The sequence below is a fragment of the Lissotriton vulgaris genome, chromosome 2_1 (assembly GCF_964263255.1).
Source record: "Lissotriton vulgaris chromosome 2_1, aLisVul1.2, whole genome shotgun sequence".
In the NCBI taxonomy this organism is placed as follows: domain Eukaryota; kingdom Metazoa; phylum Chordata; class Amphibia; order Caudata; family Salamandridae; genus Lissotriton; species Lissotriton vulgaris.
This window is the reverse complement of record NC_141687.1, coordinates 2,052,543,932-2,052,568,617: the sequence shown is the minus strand read 5'-3', so window position 1 is coordinate 2,052,568,617 and position 24,686 is coordinate 2,052,543,932. Positions and strand designations below refer to the sequence as shown.

General features: G+C 44.3%; 1 pseudogene; it reads right to left on the bottom strand.

Annotated features, from left to right (window-relative positions):
• Positions 1–16,838, bottom strand: part of LOC147733724 (uncharacterized) — a 101,887-nt pseudogene extending 85,049 nt beyond the window's left edge.
• Between the last annotated feature and the right edge of the window lie 7,848 nt (positions 16,839–24,686).

The window sequence follows — 24,686 nt, the reverse complement described above, 5'->3', positions numbered from 1 at the left end:
TCTTCCTGCTCCTCCTCCATTCTTTTCTGTTCCTTTTGGCATTGTGTTGCCTTTTTGAGATGGACTTGACTTATTAAGACTATTCCACAAAGGTAATACATTAACGCCAACGCCTTTTTCGCACGTTTGGGTTCCCACTCCAATTTCTGCCACTCCGAAAGAGGGCAAGCTATTTTGAATGGTTGGAGTTTTAGTTTTGTAGTTTGAATTTCTGATGTTTGGTCAAAATTAATTGTAGTTATTTCCAAAATAGACCATATAGACTTGAGTATCCTCTAAGGAGACAGAAAGTATTCAGACATCATTGCATATCAATTTGATATCTGACATTATATTAATAACGGAAAGTCATGAGAGCAGAATACATTTACTTGAATGTCAGATTATTTGGCGTATTATTCAAAAAGTATAATGTCTCTTTCAGTGGTTTACTCCCTGCTGTATAAGGGAGTTGAGTCACATCAATGTCAGGTAATGGAAAGCCAGTTGGTGAAACTTGAATAGGTACAGCGTCTGGAGTTGCCAGCTAATTACTTATTGTAATGATGTGGGCAAAGCTATTTATTTCTATACTATTGACAGCTTTAGATGTTGATCTTCGTCAGTGAGCATCATAATGTCACTTAGATCTGCATTCAGAGTTGCATTATCTCGTTTAGATATATTCCTGTTTCCTGACATTGTAGGGGCTAGCAATGGGAAGAATTCCTGTATTGACGTTAACCCTTCTAATGCGCCTATATGTGCAAACTAGCATCCTGCCCCGGCGTTGCCCGGGGCAGAAGAGGGCTGGGGCAGCATTTTGTGCTTTTGTTTAGTCCCGGCCGGGCCCCCGCCCGCACACCCGCCCGCCCCGACATTGCCTATCTTGGCCCCCGCCCGCCCCGACATTGCCTATACCGGCCCCTGCCTGCCCCGACATTCCCTATACCGCCCCCTGCCCGCCTGCCCACCCGCCTGCCTCCCGCCTCTGCCTTACCTCAGCCGTGCTCACCGCCACTTCCGGGCCCCCGCCCCGACATTGCCCAGACCGCCTCCCGCCACCCGCCTCGCCTTACCTGAGCCGCCGCGCCACTCCTCGCCACTCCTCGCCGCTCGTCGCCACTCGTTACCGCTCCTCCCCACCTGTCGTCATCACGCAGGTGTAGGTCGCGGTCAGCGCTTCGTCTCGGCCGGCGCTAGTTTTGGGGACTACTTTGTTTTTAAAGTTTAATTTTTTAATTTACGTTTTTTTAAAATGTATGCAGCCTATGTCCATCTACACACCCTGAGGATTACAACAATGTATTGGGTGTGTGGATTGGCGCTGTGGTTCCCGAGTTTACCTTGCCAAAAGGTTTCTGTTCTCTCTTTATAATAGTAGTATAGATTTTTCCTTACTTCATTTAACTGTGTGAACCATTCCTTGCCATCTCATTACAATGGATTTAACCCAGATCTCTTGAGATCTGTTGACTGGGGGTGAATGTTTAATTTGCTTTGTATTCCGTCCATCATTTGTGCTTCTTTTGCTTTCTCATCCTAAGCATGCTGGATATGCCCAGACATCGTTCCCTGGCTCACCGTGCCACTGTATTCAAGCTAGCCTGGCTGATGAGGGGTGATGCCCCAAAACCAGTCCCAGGACATTTGTTTCTGGTACAGGTAGGACCTGGCTTGGCAGTTCAGGCGGGAATGTTTGATGTTCTTTGCATTCCAACCATAATCTGTGTGTCTTATACTTTTAGAAAGTTGTCATTTTCTTTCCTTAGACATTTGGTATCTGCTGCCTCTATCCGGTCACATGATTGGGTGTAGATGGCAGTTGGGCTTTGTGTATTCCCCCTAGACAGCCACACACAAATGGGAGCTTAGGTGTGAATGGATGAGCCATCACTTGCAGGATGGGAAGGCGGAGCTGGTCCCAGCATCACTTACATCTAGTAGGCTGTGTACTGTCTCCACACAAAGGGCTGCATACCCCCTGTAGTTGGGCTAGGGCCAGGGCAGTGCATCTGCATTTCAAAGGCATGCCTCTAGAAGCTTCTCGCCCACTTCAAAGGCACAACTGGGTTTAAAAAAAGGACCTCAGATAGCACCACTTCTGTACAATTCTGGACCTCTGAATACTCTGCGAGGAACAAGGACTGCTGGACTGCTGTTGTATAACAGAACCATGCACGCAATTACTTCATATGCCTTAACAGTGCTGTCATTACCACAACCATCTCTTTACTATGCATGCCTTTACCGTGCATGCCTCTAAAATAATTTAGTTGTAAAGGCATGATTGTTAAAGGGATATACGTGGTAAAGGTTACACCCTAGCCTACGCCCTGAGCCCTAAAACCCTGCCCCAGCCCTAAATACTAATCCGACCCCATGCCCCTGTCCCTGCCCCTGCCCCTGCCTAAGCCCTAAAACCTGGCTCTAGCCCTAAAAATGACGCCAACCCTGGTCGTAAAAAAGGAACCCCTAGCCCTGATAAGCACTCTGACCCCAGCCATAAAAACAACAGAAAAAACTACTCACCGATCTCTGATTGACTTTACCATGCTTATGCCTTTACTGCCTTTACAATGGAACTCATAGCAAAGACATGTGTGGTAAAAGAATTTGCATGGTAAAGGCACGTGTGGTAATGCTTGCGTTGTAATGTCATGCACGGTGAAGACCATATTGTTAATGCTGTTTCCCCTGGACAGGTACTCTGCTGAACTTCTGCTTTACTGACCTTCTGCCTGCTACCCTCTTGACTGGGTGAACAGGACTGGACCTGTATCTCTTGAACCTAGAACCAGAGTGACTCCAAGGGCTAGTTGACTGTCCTCCTGATTTGAAGCCATGCAATTCTCTTCTTCAGCTCCCTGAATTTGCTTTGGCAAGTCAGAAATTAATTGTCCCTCTTAGAGTTCCTACATTCTTTTTGTGTATATATCTGATGCTATACCATTTTGTATTGGGACTTCTTAGTTGGTAGATTGTGTAGGGTAATGGCGCTCGTGGTAAATACGCAGTGAGTATGTACTAGTGTACAATTATGATTGCGGTGCATAAGGGTGTTCCTTTGTTGAAACAGTTACTTCAGTTTAGTCTTGAGATCCTTAGCCAATACGTGCTTTGTCGCGCTTAATTGATATGCGCAGCAACTTCTTCAGGGCTACAAAACAAACAAGTGTATAGAAGTTGGGAGTAAAAGATATCCTTCACTGACATCAGATGTCCGTTACCCTTTTTGACAGTATGTTTATCGCAGAGAATGCCTCAAGTATAGTCATTGAGCCTGAGGAAACCCATGCTGTTTTACTAGAACATATCAACATTGTTGTCTCTGGACACATTTGTGCAGTTAAAAGATGATCGCTATTCCAAACAGCGCCAGCAAACGAAAATAAGCCAGTTTCTGGGGACTTATTTAGTGACATCCAATCTCCATCTAGTAACTCTCCACTCCCTAATCAATGGCAAAAAAGTTCTCAGAAGCAAGCCTACATACTTTTATAGTACATTCTATTTGATACAACCATCCTACACTGCATCATTCTAAGTGAAATCTAAGATAGCACAGACTTTCTCAATCCAGGCTACCACAATGCCAGTCTAGGTCAACCACAAAATTTGCTAAATTGACCTGTACTTAAGTCTCTACTACCTGGGCACAAAAGTAATCAGCCTTAACTTAGAGGCAAAGGATAAAGTATTTATTCAGAACATAAGCAGTAACAAAGAGAAAACACAACACAAAAAATCACACACTAATTTAAAGAAAGCTAATACAAGGTAATACATAATTTGACACCAAAATAACTAAATTCCAATCAGTAGAGGAAGAGTTATGACTTTTTAAAGTGTAATGTAAAAACTACCAACTAAAAGATGAAAGCACATGGATGTGAACATCTAGTTCAAAACCATGTCAAATTAAAAAAATATGGCTGACCGCAATGAAGGATACAAGAAGTGGTTTCGGCCTGCTTGGTGCTTACCTTCTGATGTAGAAGCAATTTTGAAGGAAAAGTTCTGACAATGTGGGGCAAGACAGCAGGTGATGTCTTAGGCGTTTGTGTGTTCTTCAGGGAGCTGCTGGACAAATTTGTAGTGAAGTTGTTTATATTTAGGCTCAGTCTCCTAATTCATCAGTGGGATGACACCTGGGGATGTAGCCAATGAGAGTTCCAAAGAGACCGGATACACCTTTGCTGAGGAACCACTGAACAGGGTTTGTTGCTATGGAGTAGAACGCAGCAAGACCTACCATGAAGTCAGGCTGACTGGACAAGCAGGTTGGCCCCTGTCATCCCTTGGTTCTCAGAGCAGTTTTTAGCCAAAAATGTTTAAGTCCCAAGTTTTGGGTTTTGTCTACCTGGACAACTTTAACACCACAAGCAAGGGTCCAGGACTAAAGAGGCACCACTTGCCGGTTCAGGATTCACTCAGGCTGGGCCTAGGTGCAGGTATGAGTTGATCAGAGTCTTTTTTGTCCATGATGCGCTGAAAAGGAGGTCAGCAAATTAGCCCTTGGCAACACTCTGGTTGTCCTGGGTTCAGGTGTTTGAGAAAGGTCCACACAGCAGGGCAGGACTCTGAGGTTTAAGAAGGCAGGCTCAAGGCAGCAAAGTCCTTCCAGGGGCATCAAAGCAGTCTTGTGGAGTACACATAAGGCCACAGCAGCAGTCAGGCCTCTAAGGGTCCTTTTGTAGGTCCAGAAAGTGGCTCAGAAGTGTGTCTGAGGGTCCTATTTTTATACCTTGTGCCTTCTTTGAAATACCAGATGTTTCTGGAAGTTTGTTTGAAGTGTTTGGAATTTCCTGACTGTCTTGGAGGAATTATCAAAGTCCAACTGCCAACTACACCCAGTTATGTGATCTGGGCGAAGCTATCAGCACCAAATAGCAAATGGCAGAAAATGACAACTTGCTGAAAGTGGCATTTTCTAAATTATAATTTACATTTCAACTTTTCCATTAAACAGGATTTTTAATTACAATTTCATAGATACCAAAATGCTTACCTGTTCCCAAATCAAAGGTAACCACTTCTTAAATGTAACATGGCAGCCCAATATTTTCAAATGGGAGAAGTAGGTCTCACAATAGTAAAAAAAAAATATTTAGAAGTATTTACTACCTGGACACGCAAAACCTAAAAGTGCATGTCCCACCATGCCCTATGAGCTACGTAGGGGACTTACGACTTAGCAAGGAGGTTATATTGCCAAGTCGAATTTGCAGGTTAAAACAGCATTCAGACTGCAGTGGCAGGACTGGGACATCTTAAGGGACTTCATAAGTGGGTAACACAATATCTGCTGTAGGTCCGCTTGCAGCATTTAATTTAAAGTCCCTGGAGATATGGTATGCCACTCTACAAGGTACATATAAGTAAATGTAATATGTCAATCAGGTACAAGCCAATTTTACCATAGCTAGGGGAGTAGGCACAAGCACTTTGGCATTGGTTAGCAGTGGTACAGTGCAGAGTCGTAAGGCCAACAAAAATTAATTTCTGCAAAAAAATGGAGGGAAAAAGGCAAACAGTGTGGAGGAAGCCACCTTACTTCTGACTGGTGTAACATAAGTCCCCCCTGCTGAAAGTAGGGAAAACTACCCCCCCCCCTGGAAAACACTGGACAGGCTATGAGCACTGGAGTGGTCTGACCCAAGTGTGTTCTTTCATCAAGTTCATTCTCTGTCGGGAGATGGCCCATCTCAACACTTTTGGATTCCAACCCCTCATTTTTATGAGCCATTTGAGGGGCCTGTGGTCTGTTTCAACTTGGAATTTAATCCAATACAGATATGGTCTCAGTTTCTTCAGTTCACATACCACAGCAACGGCCTCCTTCTCAATAGCTCACCATCTCTGTTCCCTGGAAAGTAGCCTCCTAGATATAAGAGATACAGGTTGGTCTAGGCCATCCTCACTGAGCTGTGTTAAGACTGCCCATATACCATGCTCTGCGACATCTGTACAATGAAATCTTGGGAAAAATCTGGGGCTTTAAATACAGAGGCTGTGCTCATGGGCTGTTTGGAGGAGTCAACGGCTTTCTGAGAGGCATCTGTCCAAATCACCTTCTTGGGCTGCTTCTTGGAAGTTAGCTCAGTGAAGGGGCCAACAATAGTTCCGTATCTCTTGACAAACCTCTGGTATTAACCAGTGCAGCACAGGAAGGAAGGTGTGGAAAAGGCTGACTTCTCTTTAGTCACCCCAGTTAGAGCAATTAGTCAGTACCCTCAAGTCAAATAAAAGGTACTCAAGAATTTGTCAGCCCCATGTCTGTCACTGAGCTTGAATGGTTGAGCATCAGTCTCAGTGACTGATGTTAGCCCCCTGTAGTCCACACAGAAGCTGAGTTCTTGGGTGGCACATGGTAGAGCAGCTTCGGGCTGAAGCACCACAGGGCTAGACCAGGGAATACTGAAGAGTTCCATCACTTCCAAAACCAGCATCTTAGAGACTTTCTCCAACAGTGAGGCAAACTGCCCCAGCAACTGGTGAAAGTCCTTCTGCTGTTCTCGGGGCAGGGTAGGGGAGAGGTTGACACCCTCCACTGCCCAATCTTTTTCTTTAGAACACAAGAGGTCAAGCAGTGTTCACTCTCCTCTTCCTCCCCATCATATGTCACCTGCAGGATTTTGACCTCAGACCTCTTATAGTGGTGTTTGAGGCAATTGAGATGGAGTATGCTTAAAGGGTTTCTAGGGGTCTTAATATCCATGAGGTAGGTGGCCTCCCTCTTTCACTCTACTACCGCACAAGGCTCAGTCCAATTGTCTTAGGGAGCCCTGGAATTCACTGGATCCATCAGCCACACACTCTGGCCAGGTTGAAACTCCATCACAGCATACCATTGCTTCATGATTTCCTGGAAGGCCTCTAAGTTCTCAGAAGCTTTCTTTCAGAACATGAACATCTGGTTCCTGAGGGCTAGCATGTAACTAACTACATCTTGGAGGGGGGCTTCTTGTGCACTTGATTCCACCCCTCCTTTAACAAACTGAGAGGCCCCCTATCAGGGTGACCATGAAGAAGTACAAATATGCTAACCTCTACTCCCTTCTGTGGCATTTCCCTCTAGGCAAAAAGCAGGCATGGCAAAATAACTTCTGCCTCATGTACTCAGATAGGCCCATAATTATGCCTTTAAGAGATTTGTTGGACCTTTCTACAAGACTTTTAGATTGTGAATGGTAGGGTGTGGAGAACTTGTAGGTAATTCCACATAGACTTCATGTCAGCGGATATGAAGGTGGTGTCCCTGACAGTCACCAACTCTTTGGGAAACCCCTCCCACATCAATTCACGTCCATCAGGACCCTAGCCACTACAGGTACAGTGAAAGTATTCAGAGGTATAGCCTCTGGGTACATAGTGGCATGGTCCACCAAAACCAGGATAAACTATTGCTTAAGGCAGTGTTGTGGTCCAAGGGACCACCAATGCGGATACCCAACCTTTCAAAGGGGGTGCCAGTAACAGGTAAGGCATTCGAGGGAGCCTTCATCTTTTTCTCTCTTTTCCAACTTGCCTGGTAGGTAAGACAAGCCATGCAGAATGTATCTGAGGATATCTTTATCCTTGTACAATAGAACTGGGAGACAAGCCTGGCAAAAGTCATGTCTTGCCCAAGGAATTGTATGGGCCATCCCCAGTAAGAAGGCCCTTTAGCATTGGGAGACTACCAACATACATGTTGCCCCATGCACAGGTGCCTTAGGCTCACTATGTGGAAGGTCATTCTCACAGTATGTAAGGTGATCACCGGAGGTGTCCTTAGCTGCCTGTGTTTCAGCCTAACACTGCATGCTCTCTAAGGTTGGGCACTCCTTCTGTGCCTTACAAAACTCCTCCCCTTTGGGGCACCCTTCTACTTGCCATCCAGCAAGTTCAGGGAGCGCACCATGGAAGGCAATGTGCTCATCAGTAGGCTCTTGGGCGGCATCTTCTGAGGCCCCATACACCTGTACCATGTAAGTTTCAGAATTTCAGAGACTTAGAAGGAATTTTTAAGAAAAAGTTCTGAGAATTTAAAGTTCAGCATAACAAGACTGCATGCAATATCTGAATAGGAAGGCAGGTCTCTCAGTGTTTAAGGTGGCTCCAGTTCTAAAATCAGTCCTTCCAGGAAGTTTCTAGAGGTTTTCGTTTGAAGTTCTTGGAATTTCCTGACTCCCTCACCCTGCCCTGGCTCCATGCTGACTGCAAGGACAATGCAGCGGTCACAAGTCTTTTGTTTGAAGGCAGAGCACGCCTATTCAATTGCAAGTGGGGCTGTGCAGCAGCTCAGCCCCCATCCTGCCAGCAAATGTCCCATTCAAGCACACCTAATACCTCTATTACCAGCCTGTCTGGGAGAAATGAACAAAGTTCAACTGCCAGCTACACCACGTCATGTGACCTAGGACAGGCTGCCAGCACCAAAGAGCAAAGTGCAGGAGAGTGGCAACTTTTTAGATCTGGCATTTCCAAAATTGTAATATGAAATTTGACTTTACCATTAAAGAGGATTTTTAATTACAAATCCATAGATACCAAACACACATTGCTTGCCCATTCACAATCAAAATCATGTATTTAATGTAATAATTCAACCCAATGTCATCCTAGGGGAGAGAGAGGCCTCCCAGCAGTGAGAAACAAATGTTGGAGTTTTTCACTTCCATGATATGTAAAACCTAAGAGTGCATGTCAACCCGTTTAATTACAAGGCACCCTCCTATTTGGACTACCTAGGGTCTACCTTAGGGGTTATATATGCAATAAAAGGGAAGTTTACGACTTGGTTAGGTGGTTATATTGCAAAGTTGAACAAGCAGTTTAAAGCTGCATTTAGGCTGTAATGGCAGGCCTGGGACATGTTTTAAGGGGCTTCTTAAGTGTGCAGCACAATAAATACAGCAGGCTAACTAGTAGTATCTAACTAACAGGCCTTGGATATAGCTGTACCTCAGTATATCTTTACCCTCCTCTTTTTTGCAGAATTTGTTTTTGCTGACCGTAGGAATATGTGCACTTTACAAGTGCTAAAGTGCTTGCGCTCGCTCCTTAAAACATATAATATTTGACTTACACCTAGTTGTATATTTAATTTACTTGTATATCCCTGGTAAAGTGATAGTACATGTGCCTATTACTTGTAAATTACATGCTACTAGTAGGCCTGCAGCACTGGTTGTCCCACCCACTTAAGTAGCCCTGTAAGCATGCCTCGGACCAGCCATTGTAGCTGTGTTTGCAGTTTTAAATTTCCACCCAACAATGTAAATGTTTGGCAAGGCCCAAACCTTCCTTTATAATACATGTAAGTCACCCCTAGGGTATGTCCTACATGGCCCACAGGGCAGGGAGCCATGTATTTAAAATGGGTGACATGTAATTTTAAGTTATCCTGATAATGAAAAACTCTTATATTCATTTTTCATCATTACAAGCCCTATCTGTCCTATACGATAACATTGGAGTAACCATATTACAATTAGTAAGCTCTACAAGTTTGAAAATGCCACTTTTAGAAAGTTGTCATTTTCTTGCCCTAGCCATTTAGTGCTTTCAGCCATTCCCGGGCCACATGATTTGCTGCAGTTGGACTTTGCATATTCCTCCTAGAAAGCCACAGGCAATAGAGGGCTTAGTTGGGCCTGGATGGGCTATCACTAGCAGGATGGGAGGGTGGAGATGGGCACAGTCCTACTTACACCTGAAAACCCTGTGTCCTGTCTCTACACAAAGGGCTGCAGACCCCCTGTTGCTAGTCTGGAGCTAGGGCAGGGAGGCAGGAACCCTGCACTTTAAAGAGAAACTTCAAGAAACTTCACCCACTTCAAAGGAGAAGCCTGGTATATATATATTTGACCTCAGACACCAACTAATGACTACACTTCTAGACCTGAGGATACTCTGCCAGGAAGAAGGACTGTTTGCTACTGTAAGGCCTGCCACTCAGCTGGACTGCTGCCCTGCTGGACTACTGCCCTGCTGGACTGCTGCCTTGCTGGTTTGCAGCCCTGCTGCTTAAGTCAGAGAAATTGGAGCTGCACCCAGGAATACCAGAGTGACTCCAAAGGCTAGTGTGCGGGCCTCCTGTTCAGAGCCACAGGTACATACCAGGCTCCAAACCAACCGAACCAACAACCAGACCCAGATAGAAGAAGTCCCTGACTCCCCCAAGTCAAGCCGCTCAGGTCATGGACCCTTGTTGTAGCTTTTGGGGAGCTGAATTGAAGTTTTTGGGCTTTTCATGATCGGGCCCATTGTCTCTAAAACATTGCCACTTGCATAACTGATTATGCAAAACTTGGGGGCTCATTATGATGGCGGACGGAGGCACAACCATGGAGGAGGTGGGGGAAAATGACCTTTTCCGCACTCCAGCAGCGGTCTTCACACCGGCCATATTCGCACAGGCCATATTACAATGGCCAAAGATAGCCCATTTTCCGTGTGCCGCAGAGCTACATAAACTGCCAGAAATTTCCGCCCGCTACCGTGGCAGAGAGAGCCAACAGAGACACACCGTATTGCGGAATTACCTCCTGTGGGCTGTACAAATCACGATTTCCCCAAATAGCCTATCACACCGCAGCGAAGAATCCACCCAACCTGGTCCCCTCCACCCGGTCCGGACCGCAATGGATCCAGCTCTTTAAGCCTATCAGATGCTGTACCTCATCCGCTACCAGCAAATAATGCACCATCACGGACAAAGCTGCAGGTACGCAAATACACAACTCTGCATACAACCACAACACACAACTCCTGTGCTGATATACGGTTCCTGTCCACAACAAACACTCTTGTGGAGACAGGAACACATCCCCAAGTGTACCCACACATGTCCTACCTGTCAGAAACTCACCCCTCCACATCCGGGTCACCCATCAACTGGGAAATCCCTGTATGGTCCCGGTCACGTCACTGCAGCAGTGTAGACGCAGGCAAGCCAGCGTATAATATTGTAGGCAGGGCCTGTGCCAGGCATGGGCACTTCACAAAGATTTACAGGGCTCCACCTCCACCCTTCACAGACTACGCTTCCCACACCAATTTGGGAACGTGCAGTGTGCTCCTCCTGTGCCCCCCCTGCACAATTCATCTGCCAGGTGTAGCCAGACCTTGCACCACACATTAAAGGACAAGGGAGCCTATCTTGGAAGGTGAGTGTTGGAACTGGGGGTCTCTAGTTGGCTAAGGTTGGTACCTTAGGCCAAATAGGGACCAATGCTTCTAAGTCAGGGAAAGGAAGGACACCTTCACAGATAGCCCCTACTCACACCCTCCATGGCTTGGCACAAACAGGCAGGCTTGTCTCCAAGGCAAATGTGTAAAGTATTTGCAACCCCGCTCTCAGTAACCCAATGATTACACCACAAATGGACTCCACACGAGTTTCATAAAAAAACAACTATGAATTGATATAAAAAGATATACGATGAGACCACATGATAAAAATCCAACATATGCGTATTTGTAATATTTCGGCCTGACCGGTTATTAGGCCAGCACGCTCTTGTAGGTTCTTGCAGTATTAATGAGCAATTATAGATAATCCAATGCAGTCCTAATGCAATGCTATGCAGTTTGTAATGCAAGAATCAGGCACTTTGTATTGTAGAAATAATGCAGTTCGTTATGCAACAATCAGGCAGTTTGTAAAGACAAAATAATGCAATCCGTAATGCAACAATCAGGCAGTCCACTATGCAAAAATAATGCAATGCTTAATGCAACAAACAGGTATTCCGTTATGCAGAAAGAATGCAATGCGTAATGCAACAATCAGGTAGTTCGTAATACCAAAATGATGTAATGCAACAATCAGGTAATTTGTGATGCCAATATAATGTGCTCTTGCACCGATCACGGTGCTCTGGACGGTCTCTACGCCACTCCTGCTGACTTGTGGTCAGCTACTGACAAATTATGCCCCCAACACAGGTATGGTGTAAAACAAAGTGTAGCTCCACACTCCAGCCCCGGTTATGCCACTCCCCGGCAAGTATGGACCGCAATACAGACTTCAGCGGAGGCTCACGCTGCAAAGTGAGGAAAGGTCGAGAGCTTTTCTCACATAGCCCTCACCCCATCCCAGGCATGACACACGCACGCTCGCTGAGCGTTACCGGAAGTGCGATCTTACTCTCCTCTCCTCGTGACTCGGGCCTCCGATGTGAGTTTGTTGATCTTGGCCAGTGGAACACGGGTCCTCCTTGGCAAAGTCAGGCTCAGGCCAGCGGCACAGCTCCTCTGGGGATGCCGGTCCGGGCTATTGGCAATGACGAAGGTCTCAGGCTGCAACAGGGCACACGCACAGCATCGCTTAGACTCACTTAAGCTCCGGGTGTCCACAATCACAGGGCAATCCTCACGAAGGTCTCAGGCTGCACGAAGCACACACACACAGGGTCGCTGAGACTCACTTGAGCTTCGGGTGTACACGATCCCAGGGCAATCCTTACGAAGGTCTCAGGATGCATGTAGCACATGCACACAGCATCCCTGAGACTCACTTGGACTCCAGGTGCCCACGATCACAAGGCAATCCTCACAAAGGTCTCAGGGTGCACAAAGCACACGCACAGAGCGTCGCTGAGACTCACTTGGACTCCAGATGAACATGATCATGGGGCAGTTCTTACGGCGGTCTCAGGCAGCAAAAAAAGCGCAAGCACACAGCACCGCTGAGACACCTCTGGAAACATTTATATTCCTAGGTTTACACAAGAGGGAGCCAGCTCTACTTGGGCCCTTGGGGACCAGTTACTTCAGGGCACAGCACACAGAAAAGTCCTTTCAAGTAGGGGGACATAGCACACAGCAAAGTTCCTTAGCCTCTTCTCGGTTAAATCAGCAAACTGCAATCCAGCCCCAGAAGACACAGCAAGAGTCAGTACTTAAATTCAGTCTCTTCAGCTGCTTCTTCCTTGGCATAGGTTCCTCTTGACCACAAAATAGTTTTAATCCTTTTCAGTCTTGATCAATCCATTCCAACGTTCAAGGGTTTCAGCTCTCTTAGTAATACCCCTACACGTCTTTTAAGTCTTTGTGTTCGGTGGCGGGGGCACTGACCCCTGTCCAAACCAGTTCCGGGTATCTCCCTGCCAGTGACACCTTCTTCCTTTGATTAGTGGAGGTCTAGATCCTCAATTACTCTACAGCGGATGGTGCCAAGATTCATACCTGGCCTCCGGATTCCCCAGGAGCTGAACGGCTGAAGATCTACCCTGTTGATACTCCCCAGCACCTCTAACCCAGAGAACTCTGGACTTAGAGACAAGGGGGAAAGGGGAATTGGAAAACAAGAGAGACTGCCACACCGGTGACTTCACTGCAATTCTTCTAAATGCGTGGATGCACCTGCAACAATATACAAGCAAGAATTTACTAAAGAATTTACTAAACTTCTATAAAACTACACAAACTCTAAGTATCTACTCTAATGTGTATTACCTCTATGAGTGTGTGGAATTTGTCTCTGTCCTAGACTGGTTAAATGAAGTGTAGGAAATATAAGAAAAAAGTTCAACCACACTTTAATCCTGCTTAACTAGTAAAAATTATAATCAAAGGTTCATTACAGTTTTTTCCACGTCATTTCTTTATGCAGAATCAGCGGGAATAGAATGACAACGAAGAACAATTTAGGTAAGTACAAATATATATATATATATATATATATTTATATCTACTTGAAGATACAAAGGTGGATGCTCCTACTAGAAGGTCTCTATCCAGCTGTGCTCTAATATAGAAATAGTCTTTGTAAACTGCATCAAAAATAAGTAGTCTCTTTGAATAGCATCAGCAGAAAGGAATGCAGTTGCAGTTAATATTGAAAGTCTAATGAAATAATTCCAAAAAAAAAGGCTATTCAGTTCTTAGAAGAGGCAGATGACTTCACTGACGCTTCAAATACAAATTAAGTATATGTAGTATGTGAAGTTGAAAAATTGAATGCCTGCACATAAAAAACGACTCTACACAAAGAAAGCAAACTTGAAAATAAGAAATAAATTAGAGCGCTTACCCCAATTGAAGACCTTGCTCTAAACCTACTGCTGAGGCTGGAAATACGGAGCAGAGATAATTCAAAGGGTTACCTGAAAACTGCTGTCTCAAAATATATAGGACCTCGCAGAAAGAAATGTGAACAACCTTTACAGCCATGAAAATGGGCCTCCGACCTCTGAAAACTGCTGACTGGAATCTTCGATACAAAAAAAGTGCCAGGAGAAATGACCATTCCCCAGCCAAATACCAGTTAAAGTGCGCAGAGCACTAATTGCCCACACCTGATACTGCTGAGCTCATAGGTGTGCAAAGCAAAACACTAGAACGCTAACCTACACCGTGTTGTCCCTGTTAGGTGTCTAAACAGGTAACAAACTGTGACATGATCTGCCAACCCTATCTCTCCAACTAAACGGAGTATGTACAAACATGTAACCCCTTCAAATCTTGAATGTCGGGCGGGACATTTTTATCTTAGACCTGCTCTTATGCTCAATCCTGACAGTACCCCCAACTAAGACCCCCTCTCTAAGCCTCAGAGGATGAGTCTTGTGGAATTCTTTCACTAACCTTGGTGCGTCAACATTTGTACTGGGTTCCCAGGATCTTTCTTCAGGACCAAAACCCTTCCAATCAACCAAATATTACAACCTCCCTCCCTTAATCTTAGAATCAAGGATTCTTTTAACTTCAAACTCTTCTTCCGATTGAACTTGAAGGGAGCGGGTGGCAAAACCTGTCTGAGATTTGGAGGATTTCGTTTGATCAGAGAGACATGAAAAGTGGGATGTATATTCAATTTATTTGGGAGCTCAACCCTGACACATACTGGATTTACCATCCTGACTACAGGATAAGGACCCAAAAATGTAGGCTGATTCTTCCTATTTCCTCTCAACCGCATATGTCGAGTTGAAATCTAAACCTGATCTCCAGGCTCAAAAGTTGGATTTTCTCTTCGACCTTTGTCGGCCTGTTTCTTGTAAGCTTTCTTGGCTTTAGAAAGATTTGTGCAGATTCAGTATGACTTCCCCTGCCGCTGGTGTATCTACATCAACCTTTCCAATTATCATGTTTGGATGTCTGCCCGAATTTAAGTAGAATGGTGAGTACCCTGTAGCGGAATGAACCGAATTGTTATAGGCGAACTCTGCAGCACCAAGTAAGGTTGGCCACTCAGCCTCTTGATCCATTAAATACAGACGTAAGTATTGCTCAAGGTCCTGATTTACCCTCTCAGTTTGCCCATCTGTCTCCGGGTAATAACTGGTGGACAAACGAGAATCTACTCCTAACCCTTGCAAGTAAGATTTCCAGAATCGGGACACGAATTGCTGCCCTCTGTCTGAAATCACTACTTTTGGAATTCCATGCAATTTCACAATGTGCTGAATAAATAATGTGGCCAATTGGGTAGCATTTGGAAGAGTCTTTAAGGGGACAAAATGACCCATCTTTGAAAATTGATCTACCACAACCCAAATTACAAATTTCCCCGACAGGAAGGAAGATCAACAATGAAGTCCATGGAAACATTATGCCAAGGATAAGGGGCCACAGATAATGGCATAAGGAGACCATGTGGTGAATGGCAAATTACTTTTCCCTTGATACACGGTTCACAAGTGGCTACATACTGCCTTACCTGAGTTTCCATGCTTGGCCAATGAAAGGTTCGCTTCAAGAGCTCAAGGGTATTTTTCACACCCTTGTGCCCTGCCAAATGGCTATCATGAAACAATTGAATGACTCAATTCTTCAGTAGGGACAGAAAGCCTACCTTGAAAGAACGGCCTTCCATCCCTAACCTCATGATCTGGTCCTTCCATTTTGAAAGCTTCAAAATCTTTTTCTTGAAATTCCTTTCCTATCTTGTCTTCCACTTCTTCAAATACTGTAGTTTCCACGATTTTTTCTTCTGGAATGATATGGCCTCAATCTTAACTTCTTTCCCAAGACCAGTATTCAGACGAGAAAGTGCCTCAGCCTTCCCATTTACAGTACCGGGCTTATAGGTGAGCACAAGATAATAAACTGCAAAGAAGAGTGACCATTTGAGCTGTCTTGGTGTCAAAGTTCTGGCCGATTTCAGGAACTGCAAGTTACGATGATCTGTAAAAACAGTGATTACATGCTTTGCACCAAGCAAATAGTGCCTTAAATCTTGGAACGCATCTTTTAGAGCTAATAGCTCTTTATCTGCAATTGAGTAATTGACCTCTGCAGCAGATAATTTCTGCTAACGATGAGCTACCGGATGCATCTGACCAGTGTTCTTATGCCGTTTAGAAAGAATTCCTCCAATTGCCAGATTTGAAGCTTCCTCTTCAACAAAAAAAGGTACGTTCAAGTTTAGATGGTGCAAAACAGGTTCTGTAATGAGGTTTTCTTTTAATAGTTGAAATGCTTCTTCAGTTTCCTTACTCCAAACAAACTTTTCATTCTTGTGTGATGGAACTCACTTTCTCAGAAAGATTTTGAATGAATCGCCTGTAAAAATTCGCAAAACCCAGGTAACTTTGTATTTCCTTGACGGACTGAGGAGCGGGACAATCCTTAATTGCTCTCAACTTTGAATCATCCATTGACACCCCCTCAGGAGATAAAATAAAGCCCAAAAACTCAACCTGTGTGGAATGGAACACACACTTTTCTACTTTTACAAACAGCTGATTTTCCAGTAATCGCTCCAGATTCGCTCGTACATGTTGAACATGTTCTTCCTTATCTTTAGAAAAGATGAGAATGCCGTTGATATACACCACTGCACAACAATCCAAAAACTCTCGTAGAATATCATTCACAAAATGCTGGAAGGCGGACAGGGCATTACACAAGCCAAAGGGCATGACTTGATATTCAAATAGGCCAAACCGAGTTCAAAACGACGTCTTCCACTCATCTCCTTCTGCCATACGGATCAGATTGTAAGCCCCTCTCATATCCAACTTCGTGTAAATGTGGGCATCTTTAACTTGACCCAGAAGTTCCAAAATGAGAGGTAACGGATATCGATTCTTCTTGGTGACTAGGTTTAAAACGCGATAGTCAATACATGTTTTCAAACTCCCATCTTTTTTAGGAATGAAAATAAGAGGAGAGGAAACGGATGACTGTGACGGTCTAATAAATCCAATGGCCATGTATCGGTCCAGATATTCCTTTAAGTGTTTGTTCTCAGATTCCGATAGCGCATAAATGCAACTACAAGGTAAGGATGCTCCAGGTTCCAATTCAATCTTTTTTTTTTTTCCTCATTTGCCACAACCTCCATCCACAAAAACACGCCAAGCACCACGCGTGTCTGCTTTAAGGTACTTTGAAAGGTCTTTCCACCTTCATTACCTTTCCCAGGCACGATTTACTAGTTGGCGGGAGACTTGCCTCTAAAGTGGAAAACAGAGAGACTCCAGTCAACAGTGTTATTCCCACTTGACAGACCCGGGATTTACATCTCGAGAGGGGCTATTGCCCAAGGACTCTGGAGACTTATCAGCATAATCATAGGACCCGGGCGGAAAAAAAAACCCCGGTGATCCTATCTCCAGTTAATTAACAAATCCCAAAAGGACAGATTTCTATTGCTACACGATCTAGCCAAATCAGTCTTTGGGGTTTCGTACAACTATGTTAACCAGGCTGCGTGCGATGGAGATTTAGCCTCAACCCAAAATTTACATATATGTCACCTGGCCAGGATAATAGAATAAAAAAGAAGGTACTTTGCATGCCCAGTTACATTTTCCTCCAATCCAAAAATTATTAGCGGAAGCGTGATATTCAAAGATATGCATAAGATCGAATCCATAGTGGGGGAAAACATGGCGGCAGTCGGCTGACTGCAGCAGTGCTCCGCTCCGTCTCGTCCCCTGATGCCTGATCTTTAGCGTTTTCGACTCGCTCATCGCGTTTAAATTATGCGGCAGCATTGAGCAGGTTTTGCTCACAACTTAATACTTCCCTTTTTTGTGCTTCATGACAAAGGTTAAATCAAGCTCTTTGTTCCTACCTCGATGTGCCTTGATCAGACGGTAAGCCTCGGTGCTCTTGAGGGAGGGCGCGGCAGCTCCAAGGAGTCGACCAGCTGCAGCGGAGGTGAACGCCCTTCCCGAGGCAAGCCCACACCTGAGCTGTTACGTTGGGAACAAGACGCCCTGGAGCTCCGCAAAGCCAGGCGGATTCGAAGTCTCCGCAGGGATTCCTGTACAAAAGCAAGTCGACATTTGGATTTAGTGTTTCACCGCCCATAAAATCAGATGGCGGTTTTGTTCTGCTGCTCACAAGAGCCTCACATGAGGGCGAAGATAATGCATCTGCCATTGTAAGTGAATACTACGCTAAGGAGGTGATAAATACCAGAAATAATCAGAAATTCACAAGCTCAACTTTGGCACACATGAGCACTGCAGAGTCTGCTAGGAAGTTAAGAGGTAGGAGCGCAGCAAAGGGCTTGGTGGGGACCAGTATATCCCGTAAAAAGAGAGCTAAAGGCGCGCTACAAGTTTCTGAGGAGGAGGCTGGCAGGGTGGTTTTTGAGTTAGGAAAAAGCCCTCAAACCGGTGCAAAATTTAACTCTGATCAGGAAACATCCTCTTACCTTTCAACTGAGGTTAAAGCAAAAAGGGGTAGGAAGCGCAGTAAAGCAAAATCCCCTACAGCTTCCATACCTAAAATCACTCCATCTCTGCGCTCATACTTTAAGGTAGTTCCCCAAATCTTGGAAATTGGGAAAGAACATCAGCAACTTAGCTACAATATTACGGAATTCGAACCAGGTTCAGAGATCATGCCAATTAATAGGCAGGTTCTGTCCCCTGTGACAGAGGCCACAGAGTCCGCCTCAGCTAAACCTTTAGACAATCAGCTTCAAATGGCTAATACTGACTCCTCTCATATATCATGACTAGCAGAGAGGCCATCTAATGAGGCTGATGTAGAGAGTTTAATGCTTAAAAATACTGCAGACCTAGCTACACAAAACTCTGATGTGTCAAGGGCAGTGGATGAAACAGTACTACCCTCTGTACTAGCAGATGGCTGCAGTGATCCTATTAGTGACCTGATCAGTGTAGATACAGTTAACATGGAAGACAATTTTGAGGCTGGAATATTTTCTGAACCCCCTTTGATAACATCCCAAGAATCAAGTGACGCCGTAGGGTCATGTTCAGAAACTATCTCTGTAGCTTCAATACAACTAATGTTTGCAGCACTATCTGCGGAGATTAAGCAAGGCTTTGCTGAGTCAGCCTCCAATCAGAGGGAGATAAGGAGTTTCTGCGAGTCTCTTGATGAGAGAATAGGCACCTTGACGCTGAGAACCCAAGCACTGGAAGAAACTGTGGGTCAAATATCGATGAGGGCCGAGGGCACCACGGAAGACATCACAAGATTAAAAAAAGATGATCAAGCCCTCTCGGAGAGAATGGAACTCTTAGAAAACAATGCAAGGCGTAGTAATATACGAATTTTGAATGTTCCTGAAGGAAGCGAAGGCACGGACATCAAGAGTTATATAATCACTCTATTAAAGGAAACTTTAAATCTTTCCCATTCTATTGAGGAGCTAGCAACAGACATTCAACGCATACATAGGGATCCTTTTAGACGCAACCCACAGCGGACTAAACCCAGGAAAATTCTTGTAAACTTTCATACCTACTCCTTGAAGGAGCATAACTTAAATCAAGCACTTAAGCTAAAGTCACAAACATTTAAAGGCTTTAACTTTCAGATTCGCTCGGATCTGTCCCGGTTTACTTTAGATAAACAATGGGAGCTGGGCCAGAGGATGGACGCATTTCGTAAACTTGGCGCTACAGTACAGATGGGTTTCCCTGCATCCCTCAAGATAATGCTAGACAACAAAATGTACAATATTAGATCAGTGCAGACAGCAGATGATCTCCTACTATCTTTTGGCAGCAGGAAACAGAGGGAGTAGGACTGAGATGAGATGAAACAGCTAATAAGAGCGCCATCAGCTGTGAATGCCTGAGTGCCTAAAATTATCAAATCTTCATTAATCAAGTAGGGTGGATAAAATATAGCATGAAAAAAAAGGGTGTGAAATCACCTTGGGTAATAAAAAAAAAAAATATATATATAATATTAATACTTGCCCATAAGATAAGCAGTATATTCAAAGGCGAGTCACACTATAAATATAAGAGGCATATAAGAGGCATACAGGGTCGAGATGGGGAAGAGCTAGGGGCACTTACTTCCGGAAATCTTTCCGGGTGGTGAGTTCAGGGTTTTCCCAGGGTAGGAGGGGGGGTGGGGAGGGCACGGGGGGTGGTGGGGCACAACCACATTCTTATGAATGAGCTCCAATCTTTCTATGTAAATAAGTTTTTGAATATAAGGTTTTTTACTCATCTGAAGCCAAATAACATGAATTCATACAAATTGTCACAAAATGTATTAGTCTTATTGTCAGTCTTACCAAATAACCCAAACTCACAACACAATGAGTAAACTCAAATTATTATCCTGGAATGTTAATGGTCTCCGCACCAAGCCTCGTGCTAATAAAATCATGCAATATCTACGAGATACCGATGCAGGGATCATTATCCTCCAGGAGACACACTTAATTGATAGTGAGATACTCGAGTTGGTCCGAAGGAATAGATGGATAGAATCCTCGATTTCAACAACACAAGGATCTAATACACGGGGGGCTCGATCTTCTTCAAGAAATCCGTAAGGTTTAAGATAAAACAACAGAAAGTGGATTCTGGAGGGAGATGGGCCATCGTAGCAGTAGAGTTAGGAGAAATGAAGTTAACACTAGTGGGCTATTATGGTCCAAATATTGACGACCCCTCTGCACTGAAAACCCTTTTCAACCACTTGTTAAGTTTCCCAGACCCGGTGATTATAGCTGGGGATTTCAATATTACTCTAAACCCACTTCTGGACAAATCCCCTAACAGCAGACAAAAAATTATCTCTAAATCCAGAAACTCTCTTTTAGGTTTAATGAACCAGTATGATTATATTGACATCTGGCGGGTTAGAGAGGGTCAAAGGCAAGACTTCTCATTCAGGAACTCGAAGTATAGACATAAATCTAGAATTGATTTTATTATTACTAGTAGAGCTCTGGCTGATGACATTACCTCAATACACTACACTTCAATGCATCTCTCAGACCACTCCGCAATTGAGTTAGAATTAAAATTGGCTATGGCACCTCCTACAAGAATGTGGTCCTTTGACAGGCCTTTACTCTCATCAATAGAGGACATTGAATTTTTACAGTTAGAAACACGTTACTTCTTTAACGCTAACAATGGTACAGCCTCAACAGGAATTATATGGGATGCATTTAAGTGTACATTAAGAGGCCTCATCAAAAATAAAGTAGCCTATAGAAGAAGGCAGTATACGGAGGAAGTAACCTCTATTGAAAATAATATTTTATCAGTTCAGTCTGATATTGACAATACAGGTTTAATAGACAATCGCAACCTTGTCGAAAAACACGCTGAGTTGGACAGGCTAAAGCATACATTATCGGCAATTCTAGAGAAACGTGTCTTGCAGAGATGGGAGGCAAGTAAGCTTTCGCATTTCCAATATGGGGAGGGGGCAGGGAAATTACTTGCCTGGAAAGCAAAATCTGACCGGGTCCGTAATAATATCTCTTATGTTACATCCGCGGAGGGCACCTTTTCCAGGGACGATGAAATCAGAGCAGCTTTCAGAAATTTCTTTCAATCCATATATCAGGACGATCTCAATGTTACTCAGAATGACATCATGAGTTGGCTGGAAGGTATTTCTTTACCATCTTTAACATCAGAACAGAGCCACTCTTTGGATGAGGAAATAACCACTACAGAGGTAGAAGAGGCTATAAGGAAAGCAAAGGGTGGAAAGGCTGCAGGCACTGATGGGTTGCCGTGTGAAATATACAAAAAACTCATCACAGAGGTCTCTCCAGTCCTAGTTACCCTTTTTAATCAAATTCTAAGAGACGGTGAATTGCCACCCGAATCATGGGATAATGCCTCCATAACTCTTATCTTGAAGCCTGGCAAACCCCCCTCAGATTGCGGCTCATATCGGCCTATTTCTATACTAAACGCCGACTATAAAATCTTTGCCACTATACTGGTTGGGCCGGGTAGCGCCTGATATAATAGCTCAGAACCAAAAAGGGTTTATAAAGGGGAGACAGCTCTGCGAGCTCACTTATGAATTACTAGGCTCTATAGATATTGCTATAAAAGAGGCTATCCCTTTGGTTGTCCTCACGTTGGATGCTACCAAGGCCTTCGACAGGGTGAATTGGCTGTACCTGTCGGAGGCCTTGAGGAAGTTCAACATAGGGGACAGATTTCGGAGAACGATAAATTTGTTATATCGGTGCCCATCTGCTTCACTTTTGATAAACGGGGGTTTGACAGAGCCCTTCAGGGTTACGAGAGGAACTAGACAGGGTTGCCCCCTGTCCCCCCTCCTCTTTGATGTATACATCGAACCTTTTGCTCAAACCTTAAGAGACAGTTTACTCATTAAACCTTTTATTTTTGGTGGCTGGGATAAAAAGGTTGCACTTTATGCGGATGATATTATGATTTTTACTACGTGTTATGATGAAGCATACCCAGAGTTAATCGATCAAGCTCTCAAATTTGGCAAAGTGTCAGGGTATGAGATTAACGCCCTAAAGACAGAGTCAATGTCCTGGAATATTAATGCAACTGACAACAACGGGACATCCAAAACTCAAATTCGCTATCTGGGGATAAACATAATTAAAGACATCAACTCAATTGCTTCTCTTAACTTCACTAAAGTAGCTGCAGAGTGCCGGAAACTTATGAGAGACTGGTCACATCTCCCGCTCACTGTTTTGGGTAAGGTTAACCTGGTGAAGATGAGTATCTTACCGAAAGTTTCTTTTTTGTTTAACTCAATTCCACTTTTTTTTAATTCAAAATTGATCTCAAAGTTACAGAGCGCGATTACCAGCTTTATTTGGAATAGTAAGAGCCCAAGAATCTCGTGGAAAAAAATCAGGCGGCGCAGGGAGAAGGGAGGGCTGGCTGGCCCAGACCTTCAAATCTATGCATGGGCGTTCCAGCTCTCGCACACGCGTATGTTGCTTAAAACTCCTACATCAACAGGGATGGGTCTTCTTTTTTCCACATTACTCGAATGTGAAAGAGTAGACCAATCTGGTTTTTTGTTTAAATTTGGCGACCCCAAATTCTTTAAGAAAATAAATTTGAAAGTTTTACAAGGGATTGCATCTACTTGGTATAAAGTGAGGCAAGCGACAAATGTTGGCTACTATTCCGGGAAGGCTCCTATATGGAACTTACCCGCCCCCCCTCATGGACAATAGACGCCCTTACTAACCCGCTAATAGAAGCTGGTATCAATAGTTGGGATGACTTGTTTATGGATGGGTCATTACTTCCATGGGACTATTTAATGAATAAAGTAGGCACAAGTTTGTCGAGATTTAAATATATTCAGATCTCCAGCTGGTCACAGTCATATAAAGAGCAGCCAGCACGGATTAGTAAGCTGCCTATAGGTGGTTATAGTGATCTGGCAACTTGCCTCTTGGACAGCCCAGTGGAAAAGGAATAAATTTCACGTTGGTACAATAAAATAATCGATGAAATAGATGTCAACTTTCATCTACCGACATCACTATGGGCTGAATTAATGCCAGGCTTAGATGTGGAAGAGCTTTGGATAGCTTCTTGCTCAACGCTCTGGGACCTAGTTAAACCCGCGTGGCTTCGTAGGAACCACCTCTTTACTATACATAGGACATACTATTCCCCCCATAGGTTGACTACGTTCTCTCTAACAGGCCCAGTTTTATGCCCAAGATGCGGGTTAATCGCAGCATCGGACATCCATATGTTTTATGAATGCCCAAATGTATCCGCTTATTGGGAAGCCATTAGGAATAAGCTATCACAATCTTTAAGTGAACATATCTCTATAGACCTCGCTCTTGTTATCTTTGGTCTTAAAAGTAAAACCCGCAACGCCGCAACCAATCTGCTATTTTATTCCATTCTAGCGGCACGGGAGATATGTAGACATTGGAAAGATGCTCAACCGCCTACAGTGCATGAATGGCGAGCGTCACTTCTTCAAATTTCCAAACTCGATCTCGCCAGAGCAGGAAATCCCAATAGGAGAGCTTTTTGGGCTATGCTTGGATAGCAGTGACAAACCTGGGTTTTTATTTTCCCCCAGGTCCCATGATTAATGCGCGCATTGCTTATCCTTGCTACTATGACTAACAGTCTTGGTGTTATGGGGGTCTCGATAACTCGGGCACTATCTACTAAGGCACAGCCCCAAGCAAAATCAAGTCTGACCTGTGTGAATCGTGCTGATGGGAATTGGTCTTCCTCCCTCCCGAACGAACTCTCTCACCAGTTACAAGCTGAGACAGCACAGAACACGACCATTCGCCTTTTTGCTCTGTGGCGGTCTTTTGGTTTTGATAGATTGGAGCTATGCACGCAAATGAGGACAAAAAAAAAAAAAAGATCGAATCCATAGTGACTTTTACTTCTTCCCAAAACAGTTTAATGTCAGGACACTCCATGAACATGTGTATGTCTGAGGCTGCCGCTAGATTACATTTATTACATTTCTTCCCTGGCAGAAATTTTGAGGGTGAAAAATAAGCACGGTGCAGAGTAAAG